General features: G+C 42.1%; 1 protein-coding gene across 1 annotated transcript in view; it reads left to right on the forward strand.

The window, feature by feature from the left end:
• LOC122805891 (troponin T, cardiac muscle isoforms-like) overlaps nt 1–20,313 on the forward strand; it is an 859,218-nt gene that overhangs the window by 162,363 nt on the left and 676,542 nt on the right. The window lies entirely within an intron of this gene.

The raw sequence follows: 20,313 nt of genomic DNA on the forward strand, positions 1-20,313 counted from the left end.
TTCCACATTTCACAGTATTCTTTTACACTCAAGAAAACATGCCTGTATTTTTACATTTATTTACAAATGCCAGAATTATATATCAAATTCTATTTGACTAGGCTGGGAACCTTCACCCATCTCTCCCCAATCGTCACATCTCTTCCCCAGAGAGTACTCACCAGCAATGATTTTGGGGGATCCCTTCTGAATCTTGAGAAGTTACCTGGATATTTGTCAGGAACATTCCTGTCCAAGAGAAAAGGCATCTGCCTTCAAGGCATTCTTGCATGGAGTCCTATCTTGCCAGTTGATTGCTGAGAGTGCTCCAAACAGATGGATCATATCTTGGAAGACCGCCTGATTTCATTTCCATTAGGATCTTGGCAGCTTGTCTGACTTGCTCTGTTTAACCATATTAGAGGGTTGTGATCTGTCATCACAGTGAATTTTCTTCCATACAGATAAAGCTGAAGTTTTTGTAGTGCCCACACTATGGCTAGACATTCCTTTCTTCCCACCTGCACTTTTATTCGCATTCCTCCCTGAAGTTGGAGGAAACCTCGACTGAGATAAACCACTGGGTGCTCTTCTTCCCCTGAAGAAATATGGCTAAGTACAGCTCCCACCCCATAGTTTGAAGCATCCACTTGCACAACAAATTCTTTGCTATAGTCTAAACTGGCTAACACAGGGGGTCCTCCCAAAGCTTCCTTAAGCTTGTGAAATGCCTGCTCACATGCTGGGGTCCACACTACCTTTTAAGAATCTGGCCTGTTCTTCCTTGTCAGGACTGTGAGGGAACAGCTAGTACATTATATGTGAACTAATCACAAAGAGATTTAGGATAAAGAGATCCAGAACTGAAGTTTCTTAAGAATATCTCTTAATAAAAACCTTTCCCCACATGAGAAGGAGGAACTGGTTCTATCACCCATGAGCAGGATGAATCAGTGGAAACAAAACAGTCTTATCTGGAAGATGATGAATGATCCCCTTTCCTCCTACTGCCATTTGTAACCAGGAATGATGTTCATAACACATTGGTCTGAAACTATCTCTTGCCAAAATGGAGATTCAGGCCATTCCTTGTTGGCTGTCCACTTTGGCAGGTTCTCCTTTATCACTGCCATTTCCTTAAATGTCTGCCATACCTGACATTTGCTCGGTTTAACGGTCAACCCTGCCCTCTGTAGTCTGTCCAGCACCTCCCTGACATGCTGAGGGTGCTCTTGCCAGGAATGGCTGTAGATAGCAATTTCATTACTTTCATGTCTGCAGCAAGAGGCCAAAACTCCTGCTATCCTAAGATATGATCTACCAGCCTCTGGAAAGTTGCTGGGGCATTCTTCATCCCAAAGGGCATCTTTGTGAACTCATACAAACCAAAAGGACTCACAAAGGCTGACTTCTCTCTAGCACTGGGAGTCAAGGGCACCTGCCAGTAAACCTTGGCAAGATCAATGGTTGTAAGATAAGCCAGACCCCAGCTGCTCTAGGGCCTCATCTGTCCAAGGCATGGGGTAAGCATCTGACTCTGTGTGACTATTTAATTTCCTGTAATCCACACAGAACCTGATGCTGCTATCCTTCTTTGGCACCAGTACCACCAGGGACTGTTGGACTCCTGAATCACCCCTAGTTCCACATCTCCTGTACCTCTTCCCTCAGAGTAAGTTTGACTCTCTCAGGCATCCTATAAGGGGCCTGCCTAATAGGCCTTTGGGGTCCTGTATCCACCTGGTGCTGCATCAGGTGGGTGCTCCCTGGTTTCCCAGTGAACACATCCCCAAATTCTTGCAACACTGCTCGGATTTCTCAAACCTGGGTAGAAGATAGCTGCTGGGACATTGCTACCCCGTCCACCGAGGTGTCAGACCGAGCCTCACTGACAAGTTCTCTCTCAGACTCCTCCTGCAATCCACTGCAAATGCTCAGCACAAGGGCCTCCCTATCATGCTAAGGTTTCAACATGTTAACATGGTACAATTTGTGCCCCTGCTGTCTGCCTAGCACTTCCACCATGTAGTTAACATCACTTACCTTTCTTATCACCTTGTAGGGTCCCTCCCAAGCTGCTTATAACTTATTGTGTCTGACAGGAATGAGAACCATCACCTGCTGTCCTACAGCATACTCTCTAGCTCTAGCATTCCTGTCATACCACACCTTTTTCTGTTGTTGGGCTTCTGCCAGGTTCTCCTGGGCCAGGCCCATGAGTTCCCTGAGCCTTGTCCTGAGGTTCAGGACATATGCCACAACAGACTCCGTGTGAGACTCACACTCACCTTCCCACTCATCTCGAATTAAATCTGGAGGTCCCCTCACCCTATGCCCATACAGCAACTCAAAGGGTGAAAAACCTGTGGATTCCTGGGGAACCTCTCTGTAAGCAAACAACAGATGGGGCAAATATTTGTCCCACTCCCTCTTAAACTGATCTGCAAATGCCTGTAGCATGGACTTGATTGTAGAGTTTAACCTCTCAACAAGACTATTAGTCTGGGGATGGTAGGGGGTTGTCTTTATGTGATTCACCCCACAGGACTTCCACAGACAAGCCAGCAGGTCTGACATAAAATTGACACCTCTGTCAGACAGTATTTCCTTTGGGAAACCTACCCTGCTGAAAATCTCTAGCAAAGCATTTGACACCTTCTCTGCCTCAATGGAGGACAAAGCCACTGCCTCAGGGTATCATGTAGCATAATCTACAATCACTAGGATATACTTTTTCCCTGTGGAACTTGGGGTACTCAGAGGACCCACAGTATCCATAGCTACCCTCTGAAATGGCTCCTCAATCACAGGCAAAGGCATCAAAGGAGCTCTCATCTTGTCTCCTGCCTTGCCTACCTTTTGGCACTGCTCACAGGTCCTGCAGTACCCTGTTACATCTCTGGAAATTCCAGGCCAATAGAAGTTTTCCATAATACGCCTCTTTGTACATTTTATGCCCATATGACCTGCAAAGGGAATATCATGGGCTATGGCTAGAAGCACCAGACGGTAAGCTCTAGGCACTACCAACTGCTGTACTCTCTCACTTTCTAGCCCTCCCTCAGGGGTCCACTCTCTGTACAGTAACCCTTTGTTCCAGTATACGGATTCCCCCTTCCCTTGAGAATCAGGTGCCTCCCTATCTACCTGCCTCAGGCCTTGCAATGTAGGGTCTGAGAGTTGAGCCTGTCTCAAGTCTCTCCTTGTAACCCTTCCCAGCTCCCCTTCCACAGGAAGTCTGGCATCCTCTGACAGTGGTGCCTCACTATAAGCATGGGTACTACTACTCACCTCTATCCTTGCAGTTACCCTGTCCAAGGGAACATCAGTACCCACAAGCAGTTGTGGCTCACATTCAGTCTCACTGCTACAGAGCAGCTCCCTCCCTGAAATAACCACCTCAGCAGTCCTGGCTGCAAATCTGCAGTCTGTCTGGGTCTCCCCCAGGCTACCAGACTCACATGCTTGTCTCCTAGCCTGACTGCTTTTAACTGCATAAGTACATGGTACTGCCTCATCCAAATCCTTCCCTCTCAGGACATCTGCAGGATGGTAGTTTCATACCCCTGTTGTCTCAAGACAACCTACTGTTGGCATTTTGTCTTTCCCACTTACTGGCTCTCTCACCTTCGGTTCCCCACCTTGTCTACATGGACATCTGTATGCCACATGGCCCCACTGGTTGCATTCAAAACATTTAACCCTAGCTCCTGGATGTGTACCTGGACAAGTGGCTTCCCCTGTTACTGGCGGATTCTGTTGGGGCAGTCTGTGCTGCCCATTATGGGTTCATTTAGACCCATGAGCAGTACTGGGGGTCCCCTTTCGGTGCAGGGCTGCCCTGCAGGCTAGGTATAGGTCTCCCTTCTTCCCCAACTCCTCTGAAGTAGCACACTGTTTATCAGCTAACCAGATCCTCATGTCCTCAGGCAAAGTGCTAAGGGCTTGTTCCCTTACGAAAAGGTCTGCCAGCCCTTCAAAAGTGGTGACCTGACATCCACTCACCCAGCTATGAAAATAAGTGCAGTTCAGCAACATATTCACATACATTTTCATCTGCCTTGCGTCTATGCTCACAAAACTTTTTCCTGTACATTTCAGGTGTTAGCTTAAAACATTCCAACAAGTGTCTTTTTAAAGCAGTATAATCAAAACAGTCAGTGTCATGCATTTTTGCTAAAGACGTTTTAGCTTTACCATGGAATAAGGGGGTCAGGAGCCATACCCAGAGCCTTTGGTCAACTTTATACTGTTTACATACTCGCTCAAACATATGAATGAAGCTATCAAAATTATCCCTCTCTTTAAACTGTGGAAGAAATTTACTGACCTTTTGTGCTTCTGGGGTCCAGTTACTCCCTTCCCCATTACCTCCATGACTCTGGCGAAGAGTCAGCATTTCCCCCTCATGCCTCCTCTGTCGTTCATTTTCCTCAACTTGTAGACTCCTCATTTTCTTGGCTGCTTCTAGTTCCATACGCCTGGCCTCCAACTCAAGTCTCTTTAGTTCCAGCTGGATTTTTAAAGTCCACTGCAGAAAGGTTGAGTTGTTCATTCTCCGAGGATATTGTATCGCCACTGTCAGTCTGATTGTCCTCCAGGTTGCTGTTTTCTGATGCAGCTGTAATCAAGGCTGCAATCAAGTCTGCCTTAGTCAGGTTTCCATGCACCAGCTCCCTAGCCTAGCACATCTCTGCCAGCTGGCTCCTTGTCAGCTTTCCATACTCTTCTGCTGACATGCTGCCTGCTCACCCTGACTAACACTAAGCTAACAAAAGAAATAAAACAATTGTGTTCTGAACTCTGGGTATATACTGTGTGGCTGCTTTAGAGTACAAAACACTTTTAGAGATCACTGTACATAAGCTACAGGAATTTGCTCTACCCACACCACTACAAGCCAATTAGTGTGTGAAGTAGATCCCACCACTGACAAACACTTGTGACGACCGTGCCCTGGCCCAGCAGTCATGGAGCCTCAATCCTCGCCACTAACACCAGGGATGTCATCTCATAGATAAGAGGAAAGGATAACTAATACACACAGTAAAGTACAATTTCCCTTAAGTGCACACAGAGATCACAGTCAGTCTGAGGCTGGTTGCTCCCTTGCCCTCCAGATCTCTAATAAGACTCCCCACTGGCACAGCTATAGGGTTCAGGTCTCAGCCTAACTGGGCAAGCTAAAACCTCCAGTACCCTCTCTGTCCAACTAGTGCTTCGTGTCCCTGCCCAAGTAGCTGACACAACATACACACACACTTTGAGATAAGTATTTATACAACTTCACAGACACTCCTGGGAAAGGCTGACACAGATTCTCCAGCTGTGCCCCTTTACCCAGACCATACGGTAGTAATCCCTGCCACCATGCAGATAATAATATCAGCTACTAAAAGGCCCTTAAAAGGGTGTCCAATTATTACTGTGCAATATTATTATCCAATTGGTAATGTGACTATACAGTCTAAGGCTTATTTTAGAGTGGCCTATTACAATAACCTCTATAAATATGCAATGTACTCTAGAGCTTATCTCTATACAAACCAGCCACAGGTAAAGGTTTTAAAAATATTTAATAATAAATAATTAAAACACAAGACAAAACTACTACACCACAGAGATAGCTAAGAGTTCATAGATCACACAGAAACTTAAAATAATACAGTAGGACAGGTCTGATTTCAAAGAAAAATATCTAATTAATCTTTACTAGCTTTAACTATTCCTACAAGAAATCACAGTGCTAGAAACTTACATGTGAGCTTAGGCAGAGTGCTGAGTTAGATATCCAAGATCAAAATGCTCCAAGTCTCTTGTGAGAAAATAGTATTTAAACATTGCTAACAAACATGTCTGCTGGGTCCCTCCCAAATTACATCATGTTGACACTTAGGTTTTCCCAAGCAAACAAACTGCATTATTTAGCAGTCTAACACCTGCTCAGAAACTTACAACAATACAAGACATTTTACATGTATACTCTAACAGAAACCAGAGCAGTAAAGCACCATCCACATTTAAATTCTGGTCATAAACTTTAGCCTTAAAACAATGGGCATGAAACCTTCATCTAGACTCACTGGAGCCGAATTCTAACATGAAAGGGTCACACCATGCTTCACTGGGCAAGTAGAGTGCAATGCTGTCACATATTTTGCAGTTCCACATTTCACAGTATTCTTTTACATGCAAGAAAACATGCCTGTATTTTTACATTTATTTACAAATGCCAGAATTATGCATCAAATTCTATTTGACTAGGCTGGCAGCCTTCGCCATCTCTCCCCAGTCGTCACAGCTTGGGCCAGAAAGTAGTCACCACAATGATTTTGGGGGATCCCTTCTGAATCTTCAGAAGTTACCTGGATATTTGTGAAAAAGGGGGAAAAGCATACAGGAACATTCCTGTCCAAGGAAAAGAAAAGGCATCTGCCTTCAAGGCCTTCTTGCATGGAGTCCTGTAAAGAATCTTGCCAGTTGATTGTTCAGAGAGGAGGTAAAGAGGACTACTTAAGGAACTCCAAACAGATGGATCAAATCTTGGAAGACCGCCTGATTTCATTTCCATTTGTGAGGATCTGCCCTGGTGCTGCTCAGCTTGTCTGCCATACAATTTTGCTCTGATGGAATGCAGGATGCCTGTATAGTGAGACTGGGCTGTGAAGCTGTATCCCAAGCTAACATGGCTGGACTGCAAAGGGGGTATGACCTGGTCCCTCCCGCTTGTTGATGTACCACACAACTGTGGTATTTTCTGTAGCAATCTAAAGCGAGCTCAGGGATCAAGGATGATTCACAGAGTTCAGTGTGATGATCACTGCAAGCACATCTTTAATATTTATGTGTTTGCATCTGTCCTTGGTGTCCCACACACCCTGCACTTTTATTCTTCTTGAAAGTGCTCCCCAAGCAATATCTGAGGTGTCTGTGGTGACCGACTGCTTTGAAATAGGGAGGACAAAGAGGAGAACCAGATTTAAGGATATCTGTTGTCTCCACCAAATATCTCTTCTAACAATCCCCAGCAATGGGATTTGAAAAGACAAAGGGTTTTGGTGCTAAGACCAAAGAGACTTTGGATACAACTGTATCTTTCTAATGTGGACTCTTGTCAGGGGTGTCAAGAGAATCAAAGAAGCCACGGGACCCAAAATCCTGAGGAATTCCTTCAAAGTGACTGAAGTTTGAGTGGAAACCTTCGAAACAGATTTAGATAAAGATCTATTTTACTTGTTGAAGAAAAGATTTTGGAACTTAGGTGTGTAGCTGACATCCCAGGAACACAATCCTGTGTGAAGGAGTCAAAAAAGACCTCTGAATGTTCTCTTGCAATCCCAGCTCGTGTAAGAGATCTCTCACCCAAGACAGAGACTGCTGACACTTTTCAAAAGGCTTTGAAAAGATAAGCAAGTCATCTAAATATAGAAAAAATGTGGATACCCTGTAACCTGCAATGAGCTATAACTGGAACTAGATACTTTGTGAGCACTCTTAGTGCAGTGCATAGTCCAAAGGGTATGGCAGAGACCTGGTAACGTGATCCAGACACACAAACTTTTAAGAATCGTCTGAAGTCTTATTGAATAGGGATGTGATGATAAGTGTTACCAGTGTTATTGGGACACACAAAACAAGAAGAACAGCTAATGGGTTGGGAAGTGACATTATATTTTATGTGGGAACTATCACAAAGAGACTTAGGAAATAAAGATCCAGAACTGGTCTCCAAGCATTTTCTTCCTTTGGCAATAAGAATATCCTTGAATAAAAAAACCTTTCCCCACATGAGAAGGAGGAACTGGTTCTATCACTCCATGGGACAGCAGGAGATGAATCAGTGGAAACAAAACAGTCTTATCTGGAAGATGATGAATGATCCCCTGGAAAGGAAGAATTTCCTCCTACTGCCATTTGTAACCTTGAAGAATGATGTTCATAACACATTGGTCTGAAACTATCTCTTGCCAAAAAATGGAGATTCAGACTTTCTGAAAGAAATAAAAAGGAGCCAGGGTGGAAAGAGGGTCACAAGGTCTTTTTCATAGTCATTCAGACTTGTTGGACTGTCCTTGAGTTTGGAAGATTCGAGGCTTCCTTTTTCATTGCCATTTCTTCTTAAATGTCTGCTTACCTGTATTTTGCTGAGGCAGTTTATTATGCTTTTTGCCAACACTCACTGGATGAGGAGTTAGCAGTCCCTTAGAAAGTTTGGAAAGGGACAGCTGAAAAACATTAGAGATTGCCTGGATCAGCTTAACCCTTTCATTACACTTTCTGATCATCTCTGCAGCAGAGAGGCCAAAAACTAAACCTCTATCCAAAGGGGAATTTAAAATCTCATTCAATCATCTGGGAAATTCTGAGAATGCAGCCATGCAAACTTCCACAAAACAATTAATTACAATTTTCTGCCATGCTTAAGATTAATTTTCCTCTTCCTTATCAGGCTTGGAATTAAGTGTTTAGCAGCAGTGGGATCAACTAAAGCTATAGCTGCTGGGTCAGATTTGGAAATAGCATATAAAGTCTTAAAAGACTGTGGAGCTTTATACATCCTAGCTGCCTTTTTAGAAGCAGATGGTTGAATATCAGGAAATTGCAGGCAATAACACATACACATCCTCTAAAGCAGAGAGAACAGGAGGAACTGGTGTAGATTCTGGAAATTCTATTTGTTAATAAGTCATTGCATTTACTGAGAGACTGAAAGACCTCAGTTTTCTCCCACTGAAAACATTGGCACTTTCTAGCAATAGTCTCAGAGAAAGAGAAACCAGAACAAAGAAAATCATAAACTGAACTCTCTTCTGAGTCTGAATCCGAAATCTGAGGAGAAAAAACTGTATCTGTCATTTCATCTTCCTGCTCAGATTCAGAATCTAGAATCTTTTTAGGAAATCAGGTAATGCCACAGTGGTCCAGCGGTAACATTGTTGCCTCACAGCAAGAGGTTCTCCCGTTCGATTCTCGGCTGGAGTGCCTTCTGTGTGGAGTCTGCATGTCCTCCCCGCGGTCGAGTGGCATTCAAAATCACTTTTTTCACACAAAAACACAGTAAAAAGCACTTAAAAAACAGACTGTCAGCCCCCCAAACAAGTAAAATAAACACAATTTCTCAGCAGAAAAAAATTACTTTCATTTACATTTTCACAAATTTTAAACTGACAGGAAAAAAGAGTGCTTCCATTAAACTCCCAGCTTTAAAATAACTTTCCTGAAAAGAAAAGTGATAAAACACAAACAATATTTAGGAAATGGAAATTTTTTTCCCCAAAGGGAACTTATCTGCCTAGTAAAGGAACAGCATCAAGCTGACCATTGATCCTCAAAATAGAGGAGCGTACTCTTCAGAGGCAGTAAAGCTCTAAAGGGCTTGGTGCCCAAACTTGTTTTTTAGTCAGCTCAGCTCAAGCTACCTGACAGTTTGGGTGTGTAAAAGGTGCCCTAAAGCTTTGGAGGTTAGCTGGCTGTTATATTCATGGCAGGATATAACCCATATATAGCTAAGGCTACTGCAGCAGTGATCAACATGATGAACATCTATGATTGTTGGAGTCACTGATTTTTTTTTTTATGATTCACTGAGGTATCTCAAGGTGAGTGATATGTTTAGACAAACGCATGCAAAAAGGTACATTTTATTTAATAACAGGTCTGATGAGATATGAGTAAAAAAGGAATTAAGACTTCTTTGGATCTAGCGGAGTCACTTTTGGAAATTAGATGAGCCAGACAGAAAGCTTTAACTGCTGTACAGGAATGATGCTCAAACAATAAGAAATTATCAAGCGTACCCAGATCCTTTATGACAGTGTCTGATTTGAGCTGCATGTCACTTACATGGTATGTACAAATGTTTAATTTACCAAAATGAACTGTGCCACATTTTTTCACATTTAATTTGAGACCACTGTCCTTGCACCGGTTGTTAAAAAGAAGCTATGTACTTACCTTAACGTTCCATCTGTGCTGTCCATTTTCATTCTTCCTCAACTGTTGGGTTCGGATCTGATCCTCGGATCCAACTCGGCTTTTACTTTAGCTCATGACCACCAAAAAACTCATGAGCTCCTCCCTTATGCATAATGCACCAGCCCCTAATATACCGGAGATCTTGTCTGCTGCTTTCACGAACAGATGTGGTCATCCTGAGCTATCGAGCGACATTGATATATATATATATATATATATATATATATATATATATATATATATATATAGGTGTTTTTTTTTATTTATGTTTAAAAACTTATTTCTAGTCATCCTTGCTACTCCTTTCACTTAGTGTAGCTCCTTTTTTACCTCATGTGTATTTCTCAACACCAAAGTTAGTATATTTCCCCTTATAACTCTTTCTAAAAAAAAAAAAAAAAAAAAAACTTCAGGTTGAGTGTACTGTTTGTCAGAATTTTAATCCATGTGCGATAGTGGACAGGAAAAGTAAGCTGATTCTGAAGGGTTTATTTCCAACTTTCTTCTCAGAAGCTATTGCTGGAGCTCAATCCTCCAAACTGAAAGCAAAGGAGCCTTCTAGAAAGTCTCCGAAGTCGTCTGCATCAGTGATTCCATCTTCTTCTTCTGAGCCGCCTAAAAAGAAACACAAGTTAAATCCGAAAGCTGCTGTGATCTGACTGATGCCAAGTCTAACAAAACCTTCCTTGAATTTTGGAGCTTTGGAAGCTCGCTGATCATTATACCTCAGGCAGGATATAACCCCATATAGCTAAGGCGATTGCAGCAGTGATCAATATGATGAACATCTGTCATTTTTCTGCCACACTGGTAAATTAAATAGTGGATTTGCACATGTTATTCATGACTTACAAAAAGGATCAAGTTTCTTACTGCCAGTTGTATGTACATTCTGTATAAGTAAGTATTGGCTTGTCTGCTGAATTAATAATTAGAAAGAGGAGAGTGCATTGTTACCCTACATAATCTTGAGCATTCATTTCTAATAGCTAATATATGACACATCAGACTGAGGATTTTATTAAAAAGCAAAAACTGCACAGCAATATTACTATTTACTGTCTTCCTCTTATAAAGCTTGTTTATTAAATGACACTTTTTACTTAATGTCCATGGCCACCAAAGTACCTACATAAATTACAATAACCAGTCATCCAAGAACTACCAGTAAAGTTGTAACCACCATTATATGCCCCTCACCAAAATAATGGCATTTAGCCTCACCCCCCCTTGAACTTCCTTTCACAGATGGTATCTGGTGTAATAGTTATAGGGACAGGATTTTGGATTATTGGTCCTGCCAGCAGTCTGCACATAAACGGTTCAGATTCTCACCCACAATATAGAGCCATGCATAAGTTCCATAAATCAAAAAGTATCTTGCATCAAATCTCCACATACAGACAAAAAACTGTGTCAAGCATATTCCCACTTTCCTCAACCCAATTTTGTGCATATATAAGAGAAAAATCCAAAAGAATTATATTTGATTATGTAACAGCATCATTCACCCTATCCAGTTCAGAATTCAGCTCCTCACCACCATCTCAGAACATCACCACCACAGTATCAACAACTCCTGTAATAAACGTTTAGCCTACCTTCCTTTCTGCACAAGTAAGAAAAGGTAGTTGAGGCAGATCAGTTCAGAATGTGGTTAAACTAAGCCATCATTTTCTGTCCCCTTCATAATGTATCTCATGAGTTATCTGAGAATGTCTTTATCATATGAGTTTCAAAAATTAAGCATTTTAAAATATATAGCTAACTCCTGTGAGCTTTACATTCCTACAACTGTGTCATCAAAAGGTGGCACAGAATGACACAGAACCAGGAATTAAATGAACCAACACACTGACTGACATAAATGACAATGCATAAATAATTATATTTCTACTTCACAAAAAATGCCTAAATATATTTAATAACTGGGACACAATTAAAACGACAGCAAGTGAATCCACCCAAAATAATATTTGCACCTGTTACAACAAAGCTTCTGAATAACTGTTCCTTGACCTACAGCAGTCAACCAAAATGCAAGGAACCTATGAATTTTTATAGCTGCCAAAATAAACAAAATTTAGTTTTCACAATTGATAAAATCAGTAAAAATGAAAATATAGAAAAGATTTCACAGTTTGCACTATAAAAGGTACTTAGGCAGACCAACAAAGAAATGAGACGTCCTTCCACGAAGCAGGAATGAAGCAGGAGACTTGCTTTTTACTGAGCTTTAACACCCAGTTGGACAGTGTTTGTTCCCTTGTAGGGTGATATACATTTCACACATTCTCTAACATTTATAGAGCTAACTATGTGTTGTTTTAAAATGCAAGAAACTAAAGCCTGTTTACATTGTAAAAATATATAGATTTCCTGCAGTCTTATGGCAGAAAAAACAATCAGGACTTCTGAAGTGAAACCTGAGAGAATTATGTGTATGATGAGAACAATTATTAAAGTAATTCTGCCATGTGCAGTGACTGCAGTAAGTAAATCAGTCTCTGCTTAAGACAGCAAATTATTATACTTAATCAGGTCAAAAAGCCAAAGTGATAAAATACCACTAGAAGTACACAAACAGGTAATCTTACTGTGGTACAAAGCTTGTGCACGCTCCAGGTTTCAGCTCTAGTAGCTAGAAAGTACAGTTGTGTACACCTACCATAGATGTAGATGTTCGAGTGTCTTCACTGTTGCAGTCATAACTGTAGGGTGTTCCTGCCGGCAGGCAGCCCGAGGTCGGCCAGAATTCCAAAGTCTGGGTCCGGCGTCGGCTGTACCAGCAAGTACCCTGACGTCAGAACACAGAGGTATAAAGCTGACAGCTGACGCCATCTTCTCCAGCCTTTCTTGCCCCAGATGTCAGAAGCCCCCCCCAAAAAAAAACAAAAAAAAAAAAACAAAAGGTGTCCTAAAAGGAACACAAATACACCACAAAATAAGTAGAAGAGGAAACAAGCAAAAATAAGAGGGGACTGGTGGGAGGGAAACACCGACTGCAACAGTGAAGACACTCGAACATCTACATTTATGGTAGGTGTACACAACTGTACTATGTTCTTCGTGTTTCACTGTTGCAGTCATAACTGTAGGGTAGAATCCCAAAGCTGTGAATGAGGGAGGAGGTTATGCAGAAGAAGGGGCAGCTAGAAGACCCTGCAAAACTGCAGAGGCAAAGCCTGCCCTAGACTTAGAATACAAAGGGAGATTATAGTGCTTAGAAAAAGTATGCACTGAACTCCAAGTGGCAGCTTCCAAAATGTCCTTGGTAGGAACTCCTCTGAGAAAAGCTGCTGAAGTGGCAGCTGCTCTAGTAGAATGACTCCTAACAGTACCTGGAATCTGTTTCTCATAGTGAGAGTAACAAAACTTTATTCCATGAGCAATCCATTTGGAAATAGTTTGTTTAGAAATAGCCTTACCTAGAGAACTGGAGGCATAAGAGATAAGCAACTGATCAGATTTTCTGAAATCTTTAGTTTTGTTCAGGTAGAATCGTAGTTGCCTGTGTACGTCCAATGAATGTAAGATCCTTTCCCCTTTATTTTGAGGATTTGGAAAGAAGGTAGGAAGGTGAATAGTCTGATTTAGAGCCACTTTAGAAATCACCTTAGGCATAAATGTAGGATTGGTCCTCAAGGAAACTCTGTCTTGGTGGAAGATAATATATGGTTCCACAGCCATGAGAGCTTGCAACTCTGAAACCCTTCTGGCAGAAGTCAATGCCAATAAGATAGCTGTCTTCCAGGATAAGAACTTGATATCCGAAGCCACAGCAGGCTCAAAAGGAGGCAAAGTAAGTTTCTCCAAGACATAATTAAGATCCCAAGCAGGAACAGGAGGAGTTCTGGGAGGTCTTAAATTCTTAGCTCCTCTCAAAAATTGTCTCACCAGCTGGTGAGAAAAAATGGGAGGATCAGAGTTAAAATGAGCCGAGATAGCAGAAGCATGAATTTTGATGGAGGAAAAGGAAAGGCCTTAAAGCAAAAGGTCTGAGAGGTAAAGTGAAATGGAGGGAATATGAGGCAAAAGAGGATCAGAACCTCGATCCTGCATCCAAATACAAAATCTTTTCCATTTTGAAGCATAGGATTTTTTAGTGCTAGGCCGCCTAGCTTCTAAAAGAACATCCAAAACTTGTTTGGGAAGAGAAGGAATCAAAGGCCCTTGTAGAGCCAAGCTGCCAGGCATAGAGTCCTGATTTGAGAGTGTAGCATCTGACCCTGATGCTGGGACAGAAGAGAAGGGATCAGAGGAAGAATCCAAGGAGGTTCCAAGAATAGGTGTTTTAAAGTTGGATACCAAAACTGCCAAGGCCAATTTGGAGCTATCAAAATGATAGTCTTGGGTTTGTCCTGTTTTATTTTCAGTAACACCCGAGGCAGAAGAGGAAGAGGAGGGAAGGCATATCCCAAAAGATTTCTCCAGTTGAATGACAGGGCATCCGCTTTCCAAGCTGTTTTGTGGAAGGACCTGGTGCAAAAGAGAGGCAACTGATGATTGAGATGGGATGCAAACAGATCTATCTGAGGACAACCCCAAACTGCAGTTATCCTGCTGAAAAAGTTGGGGTCCAGCATCCATTCGTGAGGATCCAAAAGATTTCTGCTTAGGCTGTCTGCTAAGAGGTTCTGATTTCCTGGAATGAATTGAGCTTGAAGATGTAGATTCAGATTTAGAGCTGTGTCCCATAAATTCATGGCTAGTCTGCAAAGGGGGTAAGAGTGAGAGCCCCCTTGATTGTTTATGTACCACATGACTGTGGTATTGTCTGTACGAATCAGAAGAGGCCCTGGTTTCAAAAGGTTCTGGAAGGCTAGAAGAGCATTTTGGATTGCCAACATTTCCTTCAAGTTGATGTGCCAGAGAAGATGCTTCTTTGTCCAAGAGCCCTGCTGGCAAATGTCTAGAAAATGAGCTCCCCAAGCATAATCCGAAGCGTCCGTGGTTATGATCTGAGAAGGTTGAGGCAGACGAAAGGGATTCCCTTCGTTCAAAGCACAAGCCCTGGACCACCAAAGGAGCTCCTTTTGGAGGCAGGGAATCAGTGGAATCATTGTGTCCAGACTGTGGTAATGCTGAGACCATACACTCTTTAGGTACCATTGAAGTTTTCTCATATGAAGCCTTGCATTTGGAATCAACAGGATGCAAGAAGCCATGTAGCCCAAAGCCTGCAGGAATTTCCTTGCAGTGAGCTGATGTAAAGTTGCCAAGGTTTTGAAAATTGAAGCCAGCTGTAATTGTTTTTCTGGAGTGAGGAAGGCCATCTGTAAACTTGTGTTTAGAAGAGCTCCCAAAAAGATCATCTGCTGAGAAGGAATCAAATGTGACTTTTTTGTGTTCACTGAGAATCCCAGAATTAGGAGAAGACGTTGAACAAAATGCAGATGTTGAAGTAAAAGGTCTTTGCTGTCTGCTTGAATAAGTCAGTCGTCCAGATAGGGGTAAATTTGAATCCCCTGGAGTCTGCAATAAGCTACTACTGGAGCCAGGCACTTGGTAAAAACTCTGGGCGCAGTAGATAAGCCAAAGGGCAGTACAGAGAATTGAAAGTACCTCGAGCCTGCCTTGAATCTGAGGTATTTTCTGCATTCTTGCCTGATGGGAATGTGTAAGTAGGCCTCCTTTAAGTCCAATGTCACCATCCAAGCATCTTGGGAGAGCATTGGAAGAAGTTGTTGTAGAGTAAGCATCTTGAATTTAGGTATTTCCAGAAAGGTGTTTAATACTGAGAGGTCCAGAATAGGTCTCCATGAGCTTTGTTTTCTTGGGACCAGAAATAGTCTTGAGTAAAAACCTTTTCCCCTTTCTGAAAGTGGAACAGGTTCTATGGCTCTCATGGCCAATAGAGCATCCACTTGATTTAAGGTCTCTGACCATTGATGTTTTGGCAGATCAGGCCTACCGATAGACCTTGGCAGAGAATGAAAGTGGAATCTGTAACCTCTTAAAATCACATCTAACACCCATTTGTCTTGGGTTATATGAGTCCAATTTTGGTAGAAAAGAGACAGTTTTCCTCCGAGAGGGGCTTCCAGGCAAGGAGGTCCTGTAGCCCAACTGAGAGAGTCACTGAGCTTGCTTCCTTTGTGATTGAGATCTGTCTTCTCCCCTTCTAGGTGATGAAGCAGTCCATTGTCTGGACCTATAAGAGGCCTGAGCCTGAGCCCGACCTCTGGAGCATCTATATCTTCCCCTTTGAGGCCTGTCAGATGTGGGAAAGGACCAATTCTTGGAGGGCCAATTTCTAGTAAATCTAGGAGGCTGCACTTGTAAGAAATCTTTAACAGTCTGCATAGATTTCGCTTTATCCTCCATCTTCTTAATAACCAAACAAAACATCATGCTGAACCGGAGCATCTAATAATTTAGCCTTAACTTGTTCAGGTAAATTCTGCTCACAAAGCCAAGCATGTCTCCTGATAACAGTACCAGAGGCTGCGGCCCTACAAGAAGCCTCCAAGGCATCAAAACCACAATGTAAACCATGTTTGCTAACTTGTTCAGTTGCATGTAATACATCCTGTAATTCCTTGTCCTCTGCACATGCAGAAAAGGTAGAAAGTTTTTGTTTTAATACAGACAAAAGAAATTGCTGGTACTTAAACATATGGAATTGACAATTTAAAGCTCTAATGGAAAGAGTAGCAGAAGTATACACCTTTTTGCCCCATCTGTCCAAAGCACGAGAATTCTTTTCAGAAGGAATAGGATTTTTAGCAGAAGCGGCCTTAGCACCCTTGGGACCCTGAGAAATAGTTTCAGGATCTGCAGAGGGGTTCTTGAACAAAAATTGATGGGAATCAGGAACTCTGTAAAATCTATCAGGCTTAGAAGGAGCAGGAGGGAAAGAATCTGGAGTAAGGTTAGCTTCAGAAAAAGCATCATCCACAATATCAAGAACAGGAGGAATAGCCAAAGGTCTGTGTTGTGGGAGAAGAAGGAAATCCCTAAGCCTCTTCTTGGAAGCAGAGTATTGCTGACCTTCCCAATGGGAATGCTCTCTCATTTCATGCAAAGTTTCCCCAAAGGAAAAATCCTCAGGGGGGGAAGCAGAGGGAATGGAGCCCTCTGCATCAGAATCCTCATAAGGAGGGAAGGAATAATCCTGTCCAGAGGAAGAGACTGAAGAAACAGAAGCCTGATCACAGGAATCATAAGGAGAATCCTGTCTAGGCCTTTTTTCCGGGTGAGAACCCCTAATCATAGTAAGCAAATCTTCAGCCATCCTTAATAATTAGTTAAGTTATTAGTTATTAAGTTATTATTATTTATTAGTAAATAGTTAACTTGTGACCATTGAAGGTGTTTGCATTTTGGTGTTCACTTCTGCCATTACTTTCTTCGTTTCTTGGTTTCGTTTGGCTTTTTTTTGGTTGGTCATCCTTAATAATTGCTTCTGTGTCTTGGGAGCTGTATCCGAAGAAGCTTGAGTAGAAACCCTTGGCTTTACTGGAGTCTTTGACTTTGCCTTTGTCTTTGAAGTAATAGTGATATGAGAAGGCCTGAAAACCCATTCAGAAGCCGGTACCTGCACAGCGGTTCCGGACCCATCTGAAGGAGCAAGGTCCGAAGGTCCTGCAGCAGTAGGAATACTGGGCCTAGATGGCTCCCCATGGGAGTCTGTGTCGGCCATCGGTTCCGAAGGGGCTGACGATAGGGGCTGCAAAAGCGCCTCACTGACGACCGCCGAACCCGAAGCTGGCTCCGGCTGCACGCTATCCTGTTTGGACCTCAGAGGCCTATCCTTGTCCTTGCGTCTTTTATGAATTCCGGATGCCAGTAAAGTATCTGAAGACATGTTGTAATTAAACCGTCTGCCAAAATAATTCAAGGCCCAATCGTACCGACGCTTAATAGTATGAGAGTTAAAACTGGCGCAAAACTGACAACAAGAAACGTCGTGGTCAGGGCCCAAGCAAGGAAGACAGTAAGAGTGGAAATCTTTATGAGGTATTTGTTTCCCACACGATATACAATTATTAACTTTTTCTGACATCGGAGGAGCAAGAAAAAAGTTTCCCCAACGGGGTACTTAGCTTGAGAAGAGAAGAAGAAGACTTCGGACCGACGACAAGCAAAAAGCGTTGTTCAGGAATCCGCCAACCAAAAACTTGTGAGCTGCTTTCCACCGCACGGCAAGAAAGACTGGAGAAGATGGCGTCGGCTGTCAGCTTTATACCTCTGCGTTCTGATGTCAGGGTACTTGCTGGTACAGCCGACGCCGGACCCAGACTTTGGAATTCTGGCTGACCTCGGGCTGCCTGCCGGCAGGAACACCATACAGTTATGACTGCAACAGTGAAACATGAAGAACATCTAGCAGAAGTACATAGCCAAATCTCATATCATGCAGCTCAAGGTGATGACAATTACCCACAGCATACCAACATCCTTGTGCATGGAAAACTGCGCATTCGGGTCACCAAGGCATCATTCATAAAAGTACAGCTAAAACAGCTACTTCCATAAAAAAAAAAAAAAAAAAAAAAAAAGTCAAGTATGCACTTCACTCCTACAACACCATAAGTGTATGTTTAAAGGTTGCTTATGGTATGTCATATCAACCAGAGATTAGCTGAAAAAAATGATGAGATGTCCAAAGGTTCACAGAGTACAAAAATGTAATTTTTATGAACGCTACAGCCCATTACCCCAGTGTAGGGGACTTTGTCTCCTACACCTCATATATATATATTGCAACTAACGCTAAGCTTGTTGCTTCTTTGGAGATGACAGCAATACCTCTTGCAGGGACCCTGTCCATCTCATCAAATTTTCAGTCAGTTGTCCAAACTGTACAATATAACTATATTTTCCTCAGCAAAATGTCCTGCCTAAGAGTGCAACATTTTGTTTTTTTATGAACTGTAGCTCTCCAAAGTTAATTATTTATTAAACACAGTACGGGAAAATACATTTGTAAAATAAAAATGTTTAACTCTTCTTAATACTGCTTCTTCTGAGGACTGGTACTTTTGAGGACTAATCAGATATAAAACAATTTACTTTAGTTTCCATCATGAGAGACAACCAATACAGAAATTTCACTGATTGATTAGTAGTAGTACAAAGCATATTTTTATAAGTTTTTTCTTGAATGCAAGGTTTATGAAATATATTCCATGAAATATAAACCCAACATCAAACAAAAATGAAGCAATTTATGATAGACATAGGCAATGTACCTCTGGTAATGTACCAGCTTTATAAAATAATTAATGGTCTTCAAAACATTCAGAATAGCATTCCAGAGAGTCTCCGTCATCTTGTAATTCTATCCCAAAAACTGTTTGTTGGTCTGCCCCCTGTGTGACATCATGCAGGATTGAAGTCCATACAGGAAACTCTCGAACAGTACAACAGTGTCTTCTATATCTACAAAGACCACTATACCAAACATAATGAGATTCAGAAACATTCTACAATAAAAAAATCCCATTACCTATGCATGTTGTATTCAGACTACGTCCCTGAATGTGACCAACTCCATAGCACCATCAATTATATCCCATGTGATATAAATGTCATAATTTTCTATAATGCTTTGTGGCTCATGTTTCTGCTGCTTCTAAGCTACTTCAGTATTGTAATGTTTGCATAATCCCCAGTGCAACAGTCTTGCCACATTATTATGCCTTTCAGTATACAGGCTCTCTGCTATTAGTGTATCACACCCAGCATTCAGCCCGTATACAGTACCAGCCCTAAAATACAGGTGGAATTGACAGTTCTCTGAGTATGCCAGCACTACAGTGCTACCTGTATGTCAGCTGTAATACAGCACACATGAGAAAGAAATCTCTGTCATGCATGCATTGTTATGGACCATATTACAGGAGTGACAAGCAGTGGGGTTGCACTACATGTGCATAGGTTGCAAACATTAAAACAAAGAAATCTGGATCTTCCCCCATGTATGAAGGGGACACTTACTATGAAATAATACCACACTGTCCTGACAACACCACCACAATAGCTTCCTTTGGCCTGCAGCACAGCTCTACAGCTTAATTTCTCCAAGTCTTTTGGGTTTCTAATACCATGAAGAGAATGGACCCCATTCCTAAGTCAAACTGTGACTAAAGTTCATGAAATTAGTACTTTTTCAGTCTTTGAGTTAGACAAAAGTCATCTTTGTGGCATCCGCAATGTGCCCAGAACTGGCTCCTCCTGCAATTCATATGGTGTTACATGCATTGGTAACATACATAAATCTTCTTCTTCTTTCGTCTTTTCCCAGTTAGGGGTCGCCACAGCGCATCAACTGTCCGCTTATGATTGGCAGTCCAGTTTTACGGTGTTGAGTTGCCAGCCCGGTTCCCAACCTTCCACAGAAGGCACACACAC

Source organism: Protopterus annectens, chromosome 7.part0 (genome assembly GCF_019279795.1).
Source record: "Protopterus annectens isolate FY-2018-M chromosome 7.part0, PAN1.0, whole genome shotgun sequence".
NCBI lineage: Eukaryota > Metazoa > Chordata > Ceratodontiformes > Protopteridae > Protopterus > Protopterus annectens.